This window comes from Schistocerca nitens, chromosome 6 (assembly GCF_023898315.1).
Source record: "Schistocerca nitens isolate TAMUIC-IGC-003100 chromosome 6, iqSchNite1.1, whole genome shotgun sequence".
NCBI lineage: Eukaryota > Metazoa > Arthropoda > Insecta > Orthoptera > Acrididae > Schistocerca > Schistocerca nitens.
The window spans coordinates 563,742,972-563,763,594 of NC_064619.1; the positions used below are offsets into that span (position 1 = coordinate 563,742,972).

General features: G+C 41.9%; 1 protein-coding gene across 1 annotated transcript in view; it reads left to right on the top strand.

Moving 5' to 3' along the window:
- Positions 1-11,592: 11,592 nt before the first annotated feature.
- The window catches only part of LOC126263470 (LIM/homeobox protein Lhx9), a 598,391-nt gene continuing 589,360 nt past the window's right edge, over positions 11,593-20,623 (top strand). Inside the window, exon 1 of the mRNA XM_049960563.1 lies at positions 11,593-11,999. The gene's annotated coding sequence lies outside the window, so the exon portion shown is untranslated. The remainder of the gene's footprint in view (positions 12,000-20,623) is intronic.

Consider the following 20,623-nt stretch of genomic DNA (forward strand, 5'->3'; position numbering starts at 1 on the left):
CCGGGGCGGGGGGCAGGGGGCAGAGAGGTTCTCCAGAGTTAAATATTACCATTTCACGCCGGCGATGGCGTGTCCGTTATCTCCAACAACGAACAGCGTTCGCTAATTGCATTGCATTGTTTCATACAAAGAGTCATGTGGCCGAAATGTTTAGGTGTGTGTGTGTGTGTGTGCGTGTGTGTGTGTGTGTGTGTGTGTGTGTGTGTGTGCGTGATGCTGTACGCGGTCCGTATCTTCTAAGAACAGAAAGGTGTTGTACCTTGCTTAAAATTGCGCAAAATAAGAACTTCTTTAATATTTGTCAACAGCTAAGCCAGGGTTTTCGATTGCACCACCACTCTCAAGAGACATTAGCCACAGCGAAAAAACAACCAACATTGCATGTACAGCGTAAGCTAAACGTGACGTCAAACGTGAACAGCCATCTGGCGGTGAAACTGTCGGTTCAAAACCGTTAATGGCGCTGTTTGTTCTTAGTAGTGGCTGGTTGCTTTCTTCCTTTTTATAAGAACTAACCTTTATTATTTACACAGCCACAGTCTCACAATGTCAATTTCCGACGAAACTGCATGAGTTTGATGTTGTTTGTCGTTCTTCTTGTTGCCTGTCGACCAGAATTTCAACTCATTAGCAGTCTGCTATTTGTACCGAAAACTTCGAATCAGCCGTAAAAACATTTGCTGCTCACATCTTCTGTTTCGCTCGCTTTCATCAACATCGTCTACGTAGCCCCAGCCGTTACTCGTAACAAAACTGGATACTAATGCAGTTAATTAATTGTTCTATATACTAGTGTATACACACAACATTGCCCATTACTGAGACTTTCGTGGTGACTTGCTGACGCCTTGCCTGTTAACTTCTGTTTCGGGTTCTTCGCCCACCAGAAGTGGAGGGTGAAGCTTTGACGCCGGCGGCTGGTGGCCGAGAGGTTCTAGGCGCTTCAGTCTGGAACCTTGCGGCCACTACGGTCGCAGGTTCGAATCCTACCTAGGGCATGGATGCTTGTGATGTCCTTAGGTTAGTTAGGTTTCAGTAGTTCTAAGTTCTAGGGAAATGATGACCTCAGATGTTAAGTCCCATAGTGCTGAGAGACATTTGAACCATTTGAAGCTTTGACAATGCCAGCCACTCGTCGTGGCGAAATGTCAGAAAAATCGTCGGAGAAACGTCACCCGAGGAACCCGACAGAGAAGGCAGTAGGCAATATGTACAGAAGACTATCTTAGACTGGCGGTTACACACAAATCTGCTATAAGTTAGTGAATTTTATGTTACGTGTCACGTCCCTACATGTACTTCCATGCCACATGCACCAATATATTTTCTAATGCATCTCATGCAATGAATTCTGCAGCACGTACAGACAGTTTAGCTGTCTCACGCCCTTATTTGTTAATATTTACTAACTTAAGAAACACATAAGTGTATCAGAGTGGTTTCTTTTTAACTGCTTTATCGTTTCACACCAACTCAACGTGTGCAGTCTAATGGAAGCCTCCTTTTTGCAGGGAAAGAGTTTCCGACTTGCAAGAAAATCTCGCGACAAAAACGCAGCAGTGAACGTAATCTGTTACGCTGAGGCGGCATTTTCCGGACTAGCAGCTGCATAGTCATTCCCCGTGCTGAAAGAGTAAACAAAACACAGTTTTTAAAAGTCTCTGGGGACAAAGCGGCTCTGCCGTATTTCTCATTGTTAAGCAGCGAAAAATGAGTGGATAAAGCAGCAGTAGAAATTTTTTTATTATTGAACCACTGATAGAAACGCTGACAATGCAACCGTATCAACTTGTACACAGCATGTAATTTTGTTATTATTTGTACCCCATGTAATAAAGTTTGAAAAAGGTTCGTGTTTATGAAGTAAATAGTCTCCATTGACCACACAACATGACTAAACTGAACTTGTCATGACAAGCATTTTCTGACCTTCTGTATATCGCAGCCCCTTCCCTCTAAAGGTGGAATTTACTAACATGTGTTGCCGCAATATTGACATTTATCTCGTTTTGTTGCTGGAGCCGTCTTAATTACTGACCTAGGGGTAAGAGTTGTTAGAGAGTTAAATCCCCTTCTCACTCATTCCCAAGGAAAACGTCACTTTTGGCATGTCACCGTTCGGTATATATCGTTCGTCAAAGTGCATCTGAATGTGATGTTACTAGTGCCGAGATTTACGGCAACGAGTCTTCAGCCTCTTTTCCTTCTCATGCATCAACGCGTTTACTTGTCAAGAGGCGAGCAGTTTTGTGTGTGTGTGTGTGTGTGTGTGTGTGTGTGTGTGTGTGTGTGTGTGTGTGTGTTAGGCTGTCTAACGGAGATGATGATGTTCGGTTTGCGGGGGTCTCAACTGCGCGGTCATCAGGCGCCCGTACAAGATCCCAATTTGTACACAGTCTAACTTTTGTGCACTCCAATCTAGTCACTGTCACAAATCACGATGATCAAATGATGAGGACAACACAAGCACCTAGTCCTCGGGCAGAGAAAATTCCCAACCCAACCGAGAATCGAACCCGGGGCACCATGATCCAGAGGCAGCAACGCTAGCCACTTTTTCTTTTCATTTTGTTCCGTATTGTTCTTTGCGTTTGGTCTGGGTGGACGTCACAAGACATCCGTTGAAGTTGATCGTTGATTCCATTACTCAGTTTTTTATTACAGAAGACGAGCAGCCCGCTGACCGATTACGCTGAGCTACCGTGCCAAAAAACCAATATGGTCTCGAACTCGGGAATCAAAGTTATGAAGGAACGACGGTAGCCACTTCTTTTGTATTTTGTTCGTTGTTGATCGTTGTGTTTGGTCGTTGCGGACGTCAGATGACATCCGGTCAAGTTCGTTTGTTGATCCTTCCATTCAGTTTTTTATTACACAGGCCAACCACTTCTCTCACCGAACACGCTGAACTATCATGCCGACGTGACTAGACCACGAGCTGCGGACAGACTGTCTAACGCAGATAAACAGCCTCGGTGTTGTTTACTATCACTTTCTCAAAGCCTCTCACCCAAACCAATAGGAATAATGAAGAGACTGCGGGCTAGTGACAGCAAACAGTATCATGTTTTCTACTTGCGTTTGCAGTGTTATGATACAGAAATAAGCGCATTCCAGAATGTGAGCGAAAACGGAAAAGTTAAATGAAGTGGATCTCAAAATCTACACACTGTCATGTTGCTGTACGTAATAAAAGTTATGGTCACCGTCTTGAACTGTTCATTACGTTGAAAATATTATATACGGCTCGTATCTTTCCACTAACAAAACCAAGTTTAGTGAGTAGAGCGCCAAATGGACTGGTTGGTAGGAAAGAAGGAAGATGCGGATGTCTCGGCACTGAGCACACTCTAAAGTTAGCGAGTTTCTTCTCTTTTGGGCTGCGACTTATCTGTCATGTTTTCACTTCACATGAAGTCGGAGAATTTTTTACCTAGGGATTTTTAAGAGGACTGTGATTTCCAGCAGCGAGGTGTTTAAACCAGTGTCAGATAATAACATACCTTCTGCAGCGACTTATTTCTCGATGCTACGTAAAACTCTAAGCTTCCTTATTCCAATTGCTTCAGCAGTCTGGATGTCCGGAAGGCACAGACAATGAATCCATTCTTGCCTCGTGCTGCCTAGTTGACATTTAATACTGGTGATTAAAATAACTTTCTCGACCAGAATTGGTCCGACTTCATTGCAGCTACATTTACATTACATATATACTCTACAAACCACTGTGAAGTGCTTGGCAAAGGATACTTCCAATTTTACCACTTGTAGGAATTCCTATCATTTCATTCACGTATTGAGCGTGGTAGAATAAATGATTTAATACTTCTGTGCTTGCTGTTATTAGTCCAGTCTTATATTTGCGGCCCATGTGGGAAATGTACGTAAGGAGCTGTAGTATATTCCTAGAGTCCTCGGTTAATTCTGTTCTTGAAACGTAAATAGGCTTTCGTGGAACGGCTGGCGTTTATTTTCAACCGTCATTCAGCTCAGGTTTTGCAGGGTATCTGTAATGCTCTCTCATGGGCCAGACAAAGGACTATTACACTGATGTATGGTGATAATCGCCGCCAAGGAGCCGGCTTGAAGAGTATTTAAGATATTTCAACGTCATGCTTTAATTTAGCATATTAGTGTATTAATATACTGAGTGAGCATAAAATCTTTTCCTTACTACACAAATTTATTTCTAAGGAACTATGCTAGATAAGCCGGTCGCGGCGGCCGAGCGGTTCTAAGCGCTTCAGTCCTGAACCGCCGACTGCTACGATCTCAGGTTCGAATCCTGCTTCGGGTATGGATGTGTGTGATGTCCTTAGGTTAGTTAGGTTTAAGTAGTTCTAAGTTCTAGGGGACTGATGACCTCAGATGTTAAGTCCCATAGAGCTCAGAGCCATTTGAAGCATTTATATGCTAGATACAGCTAGTGGATTTGTTGCAAATAGTGGCTTAACTCATAAGATTCTCTATAGATACACTTCCAGATTTGCTGCCCGTAGAACGTCTTGGTTATACTCAATTTCTCTCCATGTCTTTGTCAATACTTCTTCCATCACCGCCTTTGCAGTGCCTCGCATCGATGAACGGAACACTTTATCATTAATCTTTCCCCACAAAAAAGGCCGAGAGAGGTTATTTGTGACGGACGTGGAGGCCATGATTTTCGGCCGTCTATACGGGTCCAGCTGTCTCGATAGGGTTCATCCATGAACTGGCGAACATGTAACCCCCAGTGTGGCGCTGCACCATCTTGCTGAAGCACTACCTAGGGTTGAAATTACTTTTAATCGTGCCGTCGGAGCATATGTAGAAGTGCATCCACGTAAACTTATTGAGTTAAGCTACCATTTTCAACAAACTGCATAGTTATACCAAGTAATAAATTCTTGCAATCAGGAAAAGACCCTGTAACGCCCTGTATTATGTTACTATGATCTCAATTTTAATTCTTACTAGTGAAACAAAATGGCACAGAAATATGAAGTAAGCTGCAATTTAGTATCATTTCGAGGTAGAGATCATTAGAGATTGAGCTCGGTACTGCAGGCGTTTATTATTTCACTTGTTAGGAATAAGCAAAGAAGCAGGAGGCGCTAGAGCACTGCGTTTCCTAATTGTGCGTGTTTTCTTTTGTTGCAGGTAAGTGCAGCGGCTGAGCGACTGGTGTGCTTACGGTAACGACGCGATGTTTTTCTGCCCTGGGAGATCCCCCCTGTGCCCTGACCCTCAGCTCGTTGTCTGCGCACGCTGGGGGCCTTGCTTCGTTACGAGGCCGCTCCACATACTCTTTACTACATCGTTAGCGTTTTACTGGGCCCCGCTGTTTCGCACTGATTTTACGACTTACCGCAAGGACTCGCTTTCCGGTCTCTCTTATTTCTACAGTTTTTACTTCTGCCTTTCATTTAGCCAACAAGGGACTAATGTTTATGCGGATGATGTCCTTGCCACATCACTTTGCGAGGCCTCGTAGCAACACAGGCATCATTTTAACCACAGCCGAGGACCTCGTTTAAATAGTGAACCCCGTCCTACTAGCCTTCTTCTTCTTCTTCTTCTGATGCCAAGTTGATCCAGTTACTTTCTTTTACACCAATGTTCTCATTCTCATCTTACAGAAAGGTTGGAAATTGAGATTTTTTTTGAATTTTAGTTTACAGAATTCGAAGAGCATATCCTTTCCATATAATGTTGATTTGCATTAATTTTAATTGTTGGTAGCAAACCTAATCCTATCCCTACCTAGTAATTTCTAATTCTGTTCACTCTGCTGCAGCATTATACCACATGAAGTATTTCATGTCGTTTATTTTTATTTGCTTGTCGTCTATCCTGCTTGGCGTTTTATTTCAGGATAATTATCTGATGATGTTACAAACTTTCAGACATGATGGAGAGGATAAATGTATCAGTTTAAGGTAAGGGACCTTGATCCAGAAACAACTGGGTAAAAGTTAAAAACGAAAATTATTCTGACACTTCTGACAGTGGAATACAAGTAACAGTACTGTTGTTGTTAAGATTGTGGGGTTGGCAACTTTCAGAGGTGATAGTATGGGACCAAAACAAAGAAAAAATGCCTTCTAAACATGGGTTCTAAAACGCATACCTTAAGAGCTATGGGCACAGTGTCGAAGGTGGACAATTGCTCATAGCTCTTACGGTACGCACTCTACCCTACAATCTTAGCAACAACAGCACCGGTACATATATTTCACTATCAGCCTTATTAGAACGATTTTCACTTAAAACTATCGACTCGGTCGTTTCCGTACACACCTCCATTACATAGAATTGATACATCTACCCTTCTCCATCATCCCTGAAAGTTTGAAACATCATCACCAAATCTCCCTGTATATTATTTCTTGTAGCTGTTCTCAGTTATTAATTAAGTATTGTCTTGGTAGTGAGTTACAACATACTCCAGACAGTAAAAGTATAGTGAGTGCTCCAATGTTGTCCCGTTGATGACGTGTTTAATGGAACTGGATCTTCATCAGGGACTCGGTAACTTAAGTCTTAGCAATTCAAACTCCTGTTAAACTGTAAGTGCAACACACCAAGTACAGTTCTAATTAAAACCTTTCAACCATTAAGAGTAAAGCAATGACTTTTTTGAGACACGATTCAGGTGCCTCAAAATTTGACATCGACAGGATGACATTGGAGAAAATGAAAACAAATCTGCAGTATCTTGAATGTAACGTAATTTACTAACAGGGTGAAGTGGTTATTAATAAGACTGATACTTCTCAGATAATACACGCAAAAATTTCAGTGTCATTTACCCATATAATACGTTGCATTTGCTTTCTGTAGAACTCTGTGGCCTTCCCTCCAAATTCCACAAGACTTGAAGTGGGGTCTGGTAGCTCATAATTGGTAACGTTTGGGAGTGTCCTTTAACTTATAGCTAAGGGAAATATCCAGGAAACCTTGGTTAGCCACCTTTCTTTAAGAACTTGGATGACTGGACGTAGCTTGTTGGAGAGAACATGCCCCACTCAAAAAACCAGCTGAAATGATTCACACCTGCCAGGTAAGTTGTAGATAACGAGGAATATCATGCATAGCTGTTTACACTTGTCCTCGCACTTTGCTTCCGAGGAGAGGTTAGCGAACTATACTTTTAAAATTTCACCAGAACCACTTTAAGATACACCAGAGGACGTCTCAATGAACCAGCTGAGAACAGTAGAGCCCACATTCCAAACCCTCGCTTAACAAAGCTGTACAATATCGAAAACAGTGTAGCCTACCATCATATTACCTGATCAGCTGTTATCGCCATCTTGGTTACTGGACGTTGTGGAAGGCTTTCGAGATTGATTAAACTGAATCAAGGTGTGAAGAATTTGACTTTCCACTGGCTTCATGCGATCCACTACGACTTCCTCCCCTTAAACACTATATTCCATTCTCTTTTGTCCATTACAGTTTTTTCCCCTCTACGTTTCCCCATAATTCCGTGGAACTTATCCTCTGATATCTCAAAACATGTCCTTTTATTCTGTCCGTTCTTGTTATCAGCGGTTTCTGCATATCCCTTTCATCACCGATTCTTTGGAGAACCATCTCATTTCCAACTCTAATTTTCAAGCCGGCCGCGGTGGTCTCGCGGTTCTAGGCGCGCAGTCCGGAACCGTGCGACTGCTACGGTCGCAGGTTCGAATCCTGCCTCGGGCATGGATGTGTGTGATGTCCTTAGGTTAGTTAGGTTTAAGTAGTTCTAAGTTCTAGGGGACTAATGACCACAGCAGTTGAGTCCCATAGTGCTCAGAGCCATTTGAACCATCTAATTTTCAAAATTCTTCTGTACACTTCGATTCCATTGTATTCCGGTTTTCTCATACTGCGTGTTCACTTCCATACAATTCCGTGCTCAAAACTTACATTCTCAAAAATTTCTTCTTCGATTTAAGCTCTACGGCTGATACTTTAATATTAGTAGAGTTCTTTTAGCGAGGACTGCCCTCTTCACCTGTGGTAAGTTGCTTCTTATGCCCTCTTTTCTTTGTCTGTTATGTGTTGCTTTGCTGCCAAGGTAGCAGAATACCTTCTCTTTGTTTCGTGCACCCCAATTCTGAAATTCATTTTATACCTAATCTGATTTCCGCTATTCCTCACCACGTTCCTAGTTGGACGCATGAGACATTCCATTTCGGATATCGGTAGGGAATTCAGTATTCTGAAATCAATAGCGCAATGAGTGTGCCGAGAACATCTCTATTCAGGCATTACCCCTCACCACGGACAAAGCAGTGGCCGACGACCTTCACTTAACGACCGAGAGCAGCGGCGTTTGCGTAGAGTCGTCGGTGCTGACAGACAAGCAACTCTGCGTCAGCTAACCTCAGCAATCAATGTGAGACGTACGACGAACGTATCCAATAGGACAGTGCGGCGAAATTTGGTGTTAATGGGATATGGCAGCAGACGACCGACGCGAGTGTCTTTGCTAACAGCACGACATCGCCTGCAGCACCTTCCCTGGACTCGTGACCATATCGGTTAGACAACAGAAAAACCGTGGCCTAGTCAGATGAGTCCCCATTTCAGTTATTAAGAGCTGATGGTAGGGTTCCATCGTGGCACAGAGCCCACGAAGCCATGGTCCTAAGTTATCAACAAGACACTCTGCAAGCTTGAGGTGGCTCCTTAATGGTGTAGGCTGTGTTGAAATGGAATGAACTGAGTCTTACGTTCGGCTGCATGGAGACCATTTACAGCCATTCATAGCCTTCATGTTCCAAAATAATTATGGAACTTATGCGGAAGACAATGGACAATGGGCCTTGTCACTGGGCCAAAATTGTTACAGGTTTGAAGAACATTCTGAACAATTCGATCGAATGATGTGGCCACCTTACTCCCAAAGCTATGCAATGTATAGTACTAACACTTTACACTGTTTGTGAGCTCAAAATCTTACGCATTATACAGAGACGATGACTCAGTTTTTCATGCTACCAGCTAGGAAGTTGCAACTTACCAAATGGTCCTGACATCAGCTTATAGTGTGTGTGGTGTGTGTAGCATATGCACTGACTGGAGTGAGAATCAATGACAACGTAGCAGTAACGGTTGCACTGCCAAATAACGTATTTGCGAAACAGTATTGTACAGTAGGGATAAACCGAAAGAGGTAGCACTGTTTTAAGAAGACTAGTGTTGTAATCAGGAGGGTAGAGGCTTCAGTCTTTACGAGGCCATCCTGATTTAGAGTTTATGTAGTTTCCCTAAATTAGTCCACGCAGTTACCAAAATTACTTCAGGCAGATGCCGGGATGGTTCCTACTTTAAACCCACATCCCATGCTTTTCACACTACACATGTAAATGTGTAAATGCCTGTACATGTGAATTATTTATTTTTGTTGTTCTTAGACTGTAACATCACGAAATGTCCAATATTCTTGTGAAAGGAATCTACGGGTAAGAAAGACTACTACTACTACTATACTACTACTACAACCTTTACACAGGACGTCACAAAGCTCATGGCAGCGTTGTAGAAGACTGAGAAACGTACATCGACGTAGGGTATTTAGGATCGTGAACAGCGGAAAATGCCTGGAAATGGATCATGGAGGAATGAGTGTTTGTACTTGCTTATAGTTTCACTATAGTTACACACTTACCTCATATTTTATGTTTCAGTTCTTTGTCTTTAAGTAAAACTCTTGAGTTCTAGATTCAGGTTCCGTTTCAGCGGATCGCAGGGCAAGGTACCGTATCAGAAACTCGTTTTTATGTCGGTCTGGATGAATCACTTCATGCACGTAGTGTTGATTTGGATGCATATTCTCTGTCGTCTTTTAACCGAAGCTAACGTTTAACAAAAACTGTTTAACAAGGGGACCTTCCATACTGTAAATCACGAATTTTGATGCGCTTCAAATACGTTGTAGAGGCACTTACCCTGAGTATTTGGCTATCCAGTTTTTTAACGACGGGCCTTGGTTTTTGAGAAAATCAATTTTGAAGTTCATTGCATGCTTGGTATACCCAAACATTACATAGGTTCCAAGCAAGTCAGCGTAGCGCAGCGGTAAAGGTTCACGGCTACCGCGCTAGAGGTACCGTGTTCGAATCCTGCTCCCATATGCAAGATCCGTCCGGAAAATTTGGTCCTAACGTTCAAAAACGAGTGGACGAATTAACTGGGCAATACAGAAATGTAGTCGTGTCCTGCACGAAACCTGGGAAGTTCACGAAACTGGTGTGTGAAGAATTTTTGCGTTCTGTAATTCTTCCTTACATTATCGATTCGTGGGGAGGTGAAACCGATTAAACTTTGTACGATCATCTATTCACTGATGAAAGGAAAGCGAGCACCTCCACCCTAAAAGTTTCTCCTCCATCGTTGTCCGTTGTCTCTAATGAGCACCGGTTCGACGGAACGTTTAAATATAGCCTTACTTCGTTTCCGCACAACACGCGTACCTTTCTAGTCGTAACCTGAGGTACCCCGCATCACTTTTACTCGCTTTATGGTAGTTACGTAATCTAGAAGCGGGCATATCATTCATAGACGCTTTCACGGCAAATCGTGATGGATTCCTTGTAATACAGTGTTTATCGTGAGAATCTGTCATCCAAACTATAGAAAAATGGTTGCACAGTGTGAAAAATAATTTCACTAAAATCCTGCTGGGTACAGTGCCACGTCGTCATATACTAAAATATTTGCAACACGGTCAAAAGGTCCAATATTTTATTATTTTGACATTTGAAATATTTTGTAAGATGACACGGAATTTCACCCAGAAGGATCGTGCTGATATTGACACACGTGGCGACAGCTTGTGTATTTGCTGATTTCTGTTCAATGCCTCATTTTGATACAGAGTCGTGTATGGTGAACCTGAAGCGCGTCGTCTCTGCACTGTGTGTGTGTGTGTGTGTGTGTGTGTGTGTTTGGAGTTGTCTGAGTTCAGAAAACTGCAGCTACGGGAGAACGAAAGGCGCCTGGTTCGAGCCGAAAGGTGCGGGATTACTTCACTTGTTGGCGCTGAACAGTAGCCGTTCAGAGAAGGCAGCAACTCTCTCTCACACACACACACAACACACACACACACACACACACACACACACACATGGCCGCGGAGAGCGAGCAGAAGAGATGATGAACAATATCTCGTTACCGAAGAATTGCTACAATCACCACCGCGTCCAGATTATTATTCGGTCCCATTCACGCGCCCGCCGACAATTCTTCATTTGCGTATTTCATTTGTCATTTGTCTGGTATTGTCGCTGCGCCCGGGCATGTCCCGGTAATTCAGGGTTTTGTAAATACCGCGGCAAGCCCCTCCTCCGGCCGTCACTTGCCTTTACCCCCGGGCCTCTCCTGGTCGACCCCGCACTTTCATCTCTTCTCTTGCGTCCCTCTCTCTCCCTCTCCCCCTCTCGCTCCCTCTCTCTCTCTCTCTCTCTCCAGCCGTGCCAGAGTTGCTCCCCTCCTCCCTGCCGCCTCGCCGGGGCCCCCTCTACCTCGCCACTCTGCGCGCTCTGCCACGGGGGAGGGGGAGAAGCTTTTTGGAGCGTCGGCGTTCAGAAATACGCCATTAGCTGTATTAGTGTGTGCGCGACCGCCGTGCGAGACGCAGCAGCGTAACCGCGTCAGCGCCGCGCGTGCCCCGGCCGACAACTGAGCGTCGCATGTTTGATGCACGTGCGCGGTACACGTTCCTCCGCCGAGCGCTGCTATCGCCTCTGCGTGTGCTGTGTGACTGTGCGTCCTCGCCTGTATTCTATCGCAATTCTACACTGCTGTCATGAGGAGGTGTCAACGACAACGCTCCGAAACGTCGTCGACATGGGCGGCTGCTGAAAAGTGCACGCGTCCCCGCTCCTCGCTCACACTCTTCGTGTCGACGCATGAATCCCTAGTGTGAAAGTTACTCAATGAGGAATGAGCGCGGCTGCCCCGAAATGGGAGTAACTGCGCTTAGGCTGTGAAACGAGAAGAAACGAGCATCTACCCTTCTGGAGGTAGGTTGATAATAAGATGTTTAGAACTCAGTTCTTGTTCGAAATGCTATATGCAAATTATTTTAGTCGCGAATGACGTGTAAGTGTGCCTGTGTCGAGGGCACAGAGTAACGAGACAATTCGCAAAAATTTTGCGATAGTGGTTAATCATAATTATTCTTCGCACAACACCCACAGAAATGCGTTGTTATATCACATATTTACCCGAGCACGAATCACCGAAACTGTCCACCTTGTGCTCTACTCTCACAGTACCACCAATTAAGAAATCAACCTTTCACCGTATGTGTTTACGTCTTCTTGGGAGTATGTATTTCGTCTCTTGTTTTCTTATATTGTCATATATTGCTATATTTGTAGCGTGGTCGAACGGTAGCTATGGTTTCTCCTGCTTACAACCTATAATACGAACATATTACACTGTTCACAAGTTTCGTCCTATTCTTTGTTGCTCTGCGTCAGAAAAAGAAAGTCCATCTATAGTAATCACCACTCTTTTCTTTTTGCCAACACCTAACGCGTCAGACTGTAGGAGTCTGGCTGCGCCCACGTTTTATTATCGTACGCTAATAGCGCAATATGGCTGTTTCTTCGCTAGTTTTCGTCCCCTATGACACGAAAGTAAAGGATTTCTGGATAATAACAAACCCTGAAGAGAACCCGTTATTAATATCATTCTGACTCGAGGCTATCGTCAGCACTGCTGTCTGGTGACGAAACGATGCGTCGGTCATTCGTCGGGAAAACTACAAACTTCTGGGATCATCCGTTAATTCTCGTAGTATCGGCGTTATTCCTCTTTTACCGGTTGTCACTGTCGTCAAGCGAGAGTACGTAGCCGAAAGATAAGTGCTTGTTTTGCGTTAGGCTGCATGTGCATCGCTTCTGTCTAAAGTTGCAAAGAAATTGCATAAAAACAACGTCGTAATAAGCCACAAAGTGTCGCATTAATATTTTACAACGCGTGTTGAAGGTTTACATCTCGTGTTCGGATCCATCTCCTGTACATCGTTTGGTTTATTGTTTGTTTGGTGTTTGCCTGTGTATTTACAGCGAACACTAACAACACGAAACGGACATTTTTCTGTTTTCGTCAAAAGTAGCTGGCGATATAGTATTAAATACCGAAAAGCTTTGTGCAAAATTATTCTAGTAAACTGTGACTGGATGCGGTATACAATTTGTGTTTACATACACACACACACACACACACACACACAATAGACTTACTCCTAGAATGTCCGCTTTCCAAGTTGCGCGCATGCAAAACTTAACAGTGACGTCACGTGTTTTCCGTACTCGACGAAATTATAAATGAATCTCAGCTCCGTCGTATATTAATTCTTCGACCCCTTTACTTCGATAGGCTGTGTGTGTCTTTTTTTTCCGGAATTCCGTTTTAAAACAAAGACCACATTCGCGCTGGTATCGGCGTCGACGAAGCTGAAACCATTGTTTCTGTTCGCTTATCGCTGTCCGACAGCCGCTATCGATACTTGCCCTTGAGCAGCGGTGCGATAGAAGGCGCGCGAGGGTTGTCGATTCCCCCTTGGCTGCTACAGTAGACCACCGGTAATTTTCCCACTGCCCGCCTAAGAAATGTTGTTCGTGCATAGCCACGGGTTGCGAAACCGCCTGTCGTAACCTCGGCTGGTCAGCCGACAAGGCGGAAAAGAACAGGTCAGGTTTGTTTGTCAGCATTACTGCATCAATTATTCGCTCGCAGGCTGGAGCAGTCTCGGAAAAACTGCGCATTGCTTCTTCGACCGTCAGTATTACGAGAATTTTACGTAAGATCCTACGTTTGTGCTGGTACAGTAGTCCCTTGGTAGCTGCGACTCTTGACAGAACAGCTTTTTACAAAATATTTTAAACGACAGTTGGCTGACCAGAGTAAGCCGAAGATTATTTACGAAATTAATTTCACCCTACAGGGGGAAAGATCAAAACAAATTTCAAAACGATTTAGAAAAGATAATGAAAAGTGTAAGGTCATCCACTCGAGTGCTAAAAGAAATCCGTTAAACTTCGGTTACACGATAAATTAGTCAAATCTAAAAGCAGTAAATTCACCTAAAAACCTAGGAATTACAGTTACGAACAACTTAGATTGGATTGAACGCATAGAAAATGTTGTGTGAAAGGCTAACCAAAGACTGCGTTTTATTGGCAGGACACTTAGACAGATGTACTAAAGCGACTGCCTACAATACGCTTGTCCGTCCTCTTTTCAAATACTGCTGCAAGGTGTGCGTTCCTTACCAGATAAGATTGGCGGAGTACATGGACAAAGTTCACAGAAGGGCAGCGCGTTTTGTGTTATCGCGAAATACGGGAGAGAGTGTGACTGAAATCATACAGAATTTGGGTTGGACATCATTAAAACAAAGACGTTATCTTCTCGCGAAATTTCAATACCAGCTTTCTCCGCTGAATGCGAAAATATTATGTTGACGCCGACCTACATAGGAAGAAACGATTACCATAGTAAAATAAACGAAATCACAGGTCGGACGGAAAGATATAGGTATTCGTTTTTCCCGCGTGCTGTACGAGAGTCGAATAATAGAGAATTGTGCAGGTGGTTCGATGAACCCTCTGCCAGGTACTCAGATGCGATTTACAGAGTATCCATCTATATGTAGATGTAGAACAAAAATTTTGAAACAGATGATTGCTATTTGGTTGCTAGAAAGACACAAAGTTCTTGTTTGTTTACGGTAATCCGCCGCTAGGTCATGATCGACTGAAGTAATTGAAGTAATATCATTCACGTGGGAAATGCTCAGCCAGTGACAACGGAGAGAAAAATCGTATAATGCTAACTAAATGTGCAAAATCTCGGTTGTATAGAATTAATCCACACACTGCTAGCAATGATACTGGTTCACGAACTGCAGGATGATAATATACGAGCGGAAGACATTTAGCTCAGATGGAGCCCAACACCTCATTATCATTTGTAAAAACGTAATGGGCCAAATTAAAAACCACCAAGAACTGATGATGAAATAAACTTGTATTAATTATCAGTTTTGATCATCAAGTAACATAAAATCATTTATGTACATAGTGTGTATGGCAATGTTCTCACTACGACGACAAAAAATCAAATAAAAAATACTACCAAAAGATATAGAAACTACCGTTCATTGTATTGACACGTTTCGCTACTGGCGGCAGTTAAATGTAATGGATAGTAGTTTATTTTATTTTTTAACGCCACAGTAAGAAAATAGCCATACAGGTTGATGCAAATAATTTTACGGTGCCTTATGATCGAAAGTGGTAGTTTGGGAGATTCAGAAATACAGCGAAAAAAAAAAAAGAGGTTTTTGCATCAAGCTGCAAAATGTGTAACGGCTTAAGAAGCGAAGAGAATGGCATGACTGTCTCAATGACACATAAAAGGTTTTTCAGCAGTTAATTTAGATTTTGAAATTTACGTTACTTCCCGTGATCTTGAAGTTCCCTTAGTCATCGCCTGAAGTTTGATAAGTTAAAAATGTAGATTGAAATAAGAGCCTTAATATTTTTGGTACCGGTTTCTTCACAAATTATTCGTTCTTCTTTTCGGTGTGACTTGTGAGTCACAGGAAACGGAAGAGACAATCAATATATACGAGTATATGTTCTCGTTAGTTCGCTTTCATATCACGCTTGTTGCTGTCAAAGTTTCTTATCAAAGACTTCTACGATCCCCTAAATTTAGAATCGATAACACATAAAATAAAAACATTTGCTGCTTTGCACGAACTGATACTACATATTTTAGAACTTTTGATCACGATACAATGAAACTCATCGCACTCGTGTCTTCGCGGAGGGTATACGATGCTCGATTGTGGGAAACTATTTACAGTGTGTATTGTATCTTGGATACAGACTGCACAAACAAGCTATTTGCTCTCCTTTGATGTTAGTATCAAGTGTATGGAAAAATACAGGTACGGGTTGCTTGCTGCTGTTGACCCTCTCACCGAGGAATGTTCTACTGATGGCTTGATAAGTTCGACTTACCCCGAAAACAATTTAAAGTATATTAACACAAGAGCAATACTCCACCGGGATATAATAATACAGAATATACGTTGTGAATATGTGCGCTTGTGTTGGGAAACATTTTTCGCGTTTGGCACTTCGCTCATCTTATAAAACGAGCTACGTACCTCCGACTTCTTTCTCCTGCGCTACTATTCATCCTCATTCTTCCCCTTCCCTTGAACTATTTGCTGAACGAAATTACGTACAGATATCGAAATTATTAACTCCAGCTCTTCCATTCTTTTTGGACTGGAATTAATTTCCGCGTCTTTAGCAGGTAATTTTTATGTTAATAATGTCAGCGTGACGAAATAGTGACAATTATACTTAAGAGTAACAGTATACCATGGAATCGTCTGCCACCCACTTTATTGCGGAATAATCTCGTATTATTTTGCCGAGAGGAGTTACAATTAACTCATACAATAATTAGCGGTGTTCATGACGTAAGCTCGAACAATAATGCGACACTACTAGGCAGTAAATTTGTAAACAAAGTTGGGTTCGATGAAACTCGAAATACATTATAGCGACAGAGAATGTGTTTAGCCGTTGCATAATAGCAAGCGAGCTGCTTTTAGTCATAGATGGAAGGTATTCAGTTGTTTGCAACAATCATGTTAATTGGTAATTGGGTGGATATACACTTTAGAGGTTGATCTGTTCATCCTAACTCGGAGCGTTTGCTTCGTAAACATTTGAAGCAGAAATAGTGAGTAGAAACTGGTGTTTCAGTTAATGTTTGAATATACTTTTTTCTTATTTATTCACTAAGCGTTTCACTGGTCAGTCCGTCACCGTCAAATAGAAAACATGTTTCAGATCACGATGCAGGCGCAACTCTTAAAATGTGTTGTGGATTAAAATGGAATGTAAACATTAGATAATACTGCTCATATATCTCCGTCACTGGAAGCAGAAGACGAGATTCCGATGTTTGGTTCCGGGCAGGTGACTTGCGCAAAGGCCTTTTTAGCGTGAAGTTTCTAAAAGTTATTTAAAATAAATTGTGTAAGGAAATAGTGATTCTCGTGAAAAAATAAATATACACTTAGAATCATTTCACATATAAACCCGATCTCGTTTTCTAAAATAAACGTTATAGCTATGAAATATAATTTTAAATTAATCTCAAACGTTTTCTTTCGTTGGAGGCATCCATTAAGCCAATATGGTTACTATAGAGTATTTGGAGTAATTTTCATATTATTGTTATAATGTGTGTAAAGCACCATCTCAGTGATACAAAATTAATTAGAATGAATTAGTTGATAAAATGGAAAAGGGTAACGTTTGCTTAAAAAAATTGCTTTCTCAAGCATTTGGTTTCCGAGTCACGTACCAGATTCAGGATGGCACATTGATGCCCGCATGCCAACACATCTGTTCAAAGCATCCGGAATACCCCTTATACCCAGGGATGAACACACTTTTCCAGTCCAGCATGAATCACTTGCCACTTTAATGGTCGTTGTTCAGTACATCTTCCATATTTAAGCTTACCAGTATTTATGTATTAGTCATTTCCTTATATGAGTTTTGCAGACAGTTTTTTTATCTCGTTTCTCAGATAATTTATTGTGACATTTTATTCAGTGGTGTATTACCACTAATAATCATGCTGCCTTACGATCCAGTTTAACATTGACAGTCCGTATTATTCGTCCCTGTTTTGCTACCATGAACTCGTGTAAAGCCACATTCTCGCTTCTACAAATGGTACAGAACAACTATCATCACAAATGCACAACATCCTCTCGCCTGATGATTTTTTTTCCTTTAGTAACTTAAGATTTACATTCATCATGTAGCCGGTACCTTCTTACATAGTTCACAGATGGCTTTTGAACTGACATTACTATCGCGCTAACGTATCTGACGAATTAAAAATAAATGTCTGGGAATCCACTGCACAATTTTTTTCCTTAGATTATTGTATCATAATAAACAACAGTAAATAGCTGTAGGTGTGATCTGTGAAGTAAACAAACAGCTTACACATAGGTAACTGAGAAATATCATTATGAATTTTGTACTTTATATGAGAATGCTTCAGAGGTCTCGTTAGGATCACACAGCTTCCGTAAAGCATGAAAATAAGCAAAATATACTCGTAAATACGGTATTATCATCTGTTAATACTTAAATTTAATACTTAAATTGTTTAAGGCATTGCTTGTGGTCAGTGACTGTATTATAAATTTATAAAGTAATTTCTTCTACTCCAGTCACTTTTTATTAAATTTATTAGCACGAGTCGTTTCGGAAGCGCTATCAGGTGCGTTACAGTTACATGTATATTACGTGAATCTGAAGTGCTAGAACGGTTATTTTCTGTGTTTGCCAGTAAGTTTATGTATGGAAACCTAACGATTTTTGCTCGAAATATGCGTGGCACAAAGAGACCAGTGAAGAATACAACAACGTAACTTACTACTTCCATATTCAAATGTATACATTCTAGAGATTCTTAAATGCATATAACATAATCTCACTGGCACATCCAGAAAATAATCGTCACACTTCACGTTAATGTACATGTAACTGTAATGCTTTTGATGATGGCAGCGTGCTCCCGAAACGCGTTGTGATAAAATAAGTTAGTAAAAAGCGGCTGAATCAGTAAAAATTGTTTCATAACTGTATTCATACGTAACTCTTGCTTATATGAGATCACGTATTCATAAAATAACACCTTTTCGGCTTCAGTCACGTTCATTTTCCAGTAGTTATTAGCAGAAACAATTCGGCAGCATGCTGCCAGCCGCCATCAAGTGCGTAACTCTTACTTGTAAATTCACTGTTAATTATTGACACCTGTGAAGTGCGAAAATTTTTTTCCTGCCTGTACCATTGAGATTATACTCTGAAAATCGAAACATAACCTCGCTTGTACACCCAGCTTCACAGGAATCTATAATTTAACAGTTTATGTACAAGTAACACCCATGTGATTAATGCAGCATGCTACCGAAATGCGTTGCGCCAATAAATTTTGGAAAATAAACTGGATTGAAGTTGAGAAAGTGTTATTTTATAAACTTCGTAATACAATCCCAGACATCGATCAGTTTTATGCAGCGCGACTGAATTTAAATTTGGCATTACTTATATATAAATTTCCATGTTCGTTTCGTAAACTGATGCCTCTTGCGGTGAGAGGAAGGTGACCGCAAGTGAAGCTGGTGTTTTAAACAGAAGATGAACATCCAAAGGTGCTGAGGTCACTAGGAGAGTAATATAAGTTTGCCCCTCATATCGCGTCGGATGAGAAATTTGCAGATTTTGCGATGTATCTGTGCTAGAGATAGCTGGCGAACGGACGATGGTTGAGAGTTGTCTATTACGTGTCACTACTTTTGCGATTAGGTCCACGTATTCATTTTGACGTATTTCTTGATGGACAACCACGTGTAGATTTTTGATCGTTACAGTGATATTCATCACTCATTGCATTATATACGAGAGATCTGCGTTCGTTGCTTCTCCGTACTGCAGTCGTATACAGTGTCTTAGAGTTTACTATTGTCCGAATTTCCTTAAATTTGAATGACCTTACCAACATGAATACCTATAAAATGGCTAGTGCAGGTTAACAACGAAATTGAAAGGAGAAGAAGAATTGCGAAGTGTTCTTTCTGTCTTTTGAATATGTTTAAACTAGGTAAAATTTAATAAGGCTTAACATGGCCAAGTTATGGAGCGGGCAGTCTGCATGTTCAGTCTTTGTGACTTGTTACTGTATGTTTCTGTTTTGGACGTGTACTGTATGCTGATACGTAATATGTGTGAGATTCTACATCAGGAGACAACACGGTATGGGTAAGCAAATATTATTTCCACATTCGTCATTATCTATAGAGAAAGACTCGTCAGTAATTACAAAATTAGAGTAACGGCACAATAACAATGAAGCAACTCACACAGGTAAATATCACACCTAAAATTGTCCTAGTACACAAAACGCTCATGATAATGGGAGCTGTTTCCCAGAACTGTCACGCAGAAAATAAATACAGGAAAATCATGACTACCACCAGCAGATGTTATTTTACGGTCGCTGGCTTCCATCAGGCATTTGTAGTGGGTGAAATAAAAATAAGTCTGTCTTAATTGCAAGACACAATTCTGATGACCGATTTCGAGTGTTGAACAGTCGTCCTCAGTTGATGGATAATTGCAGCGGGTAACACGCCCGAAACGGTGTATGTACTTGCTATGCTAAAGTTAACATGATCCTTGTAGAAGACAAGAGATGACTGGGTAAATCCTGCAGCTCTGAAAGCAGCTACTTGCCTTCACAGAACATAAACTTGGTGTGTTTAAGGCGCTCTTGTGTATTGGGGCGAGTAATACAAGAAATTTTCTTCGTCCCTGTGTGAAAATCCTGTTCGCTTTAGCAGAAGATCGGTTCGCGGTCAGCGGGTCCGCTTGCACGTGCATGGCCCACGTGGCGCAGCAGAGAGACAGCATCCGCCTTATAAGGCGCTTCCTGGCGCATGAATACGTGAGGAGGGAACTCACCTCACAGCGCTGTGCTTACGTCCCTTTCGAACCCGTTATCGTCAATAAGAGTGCGG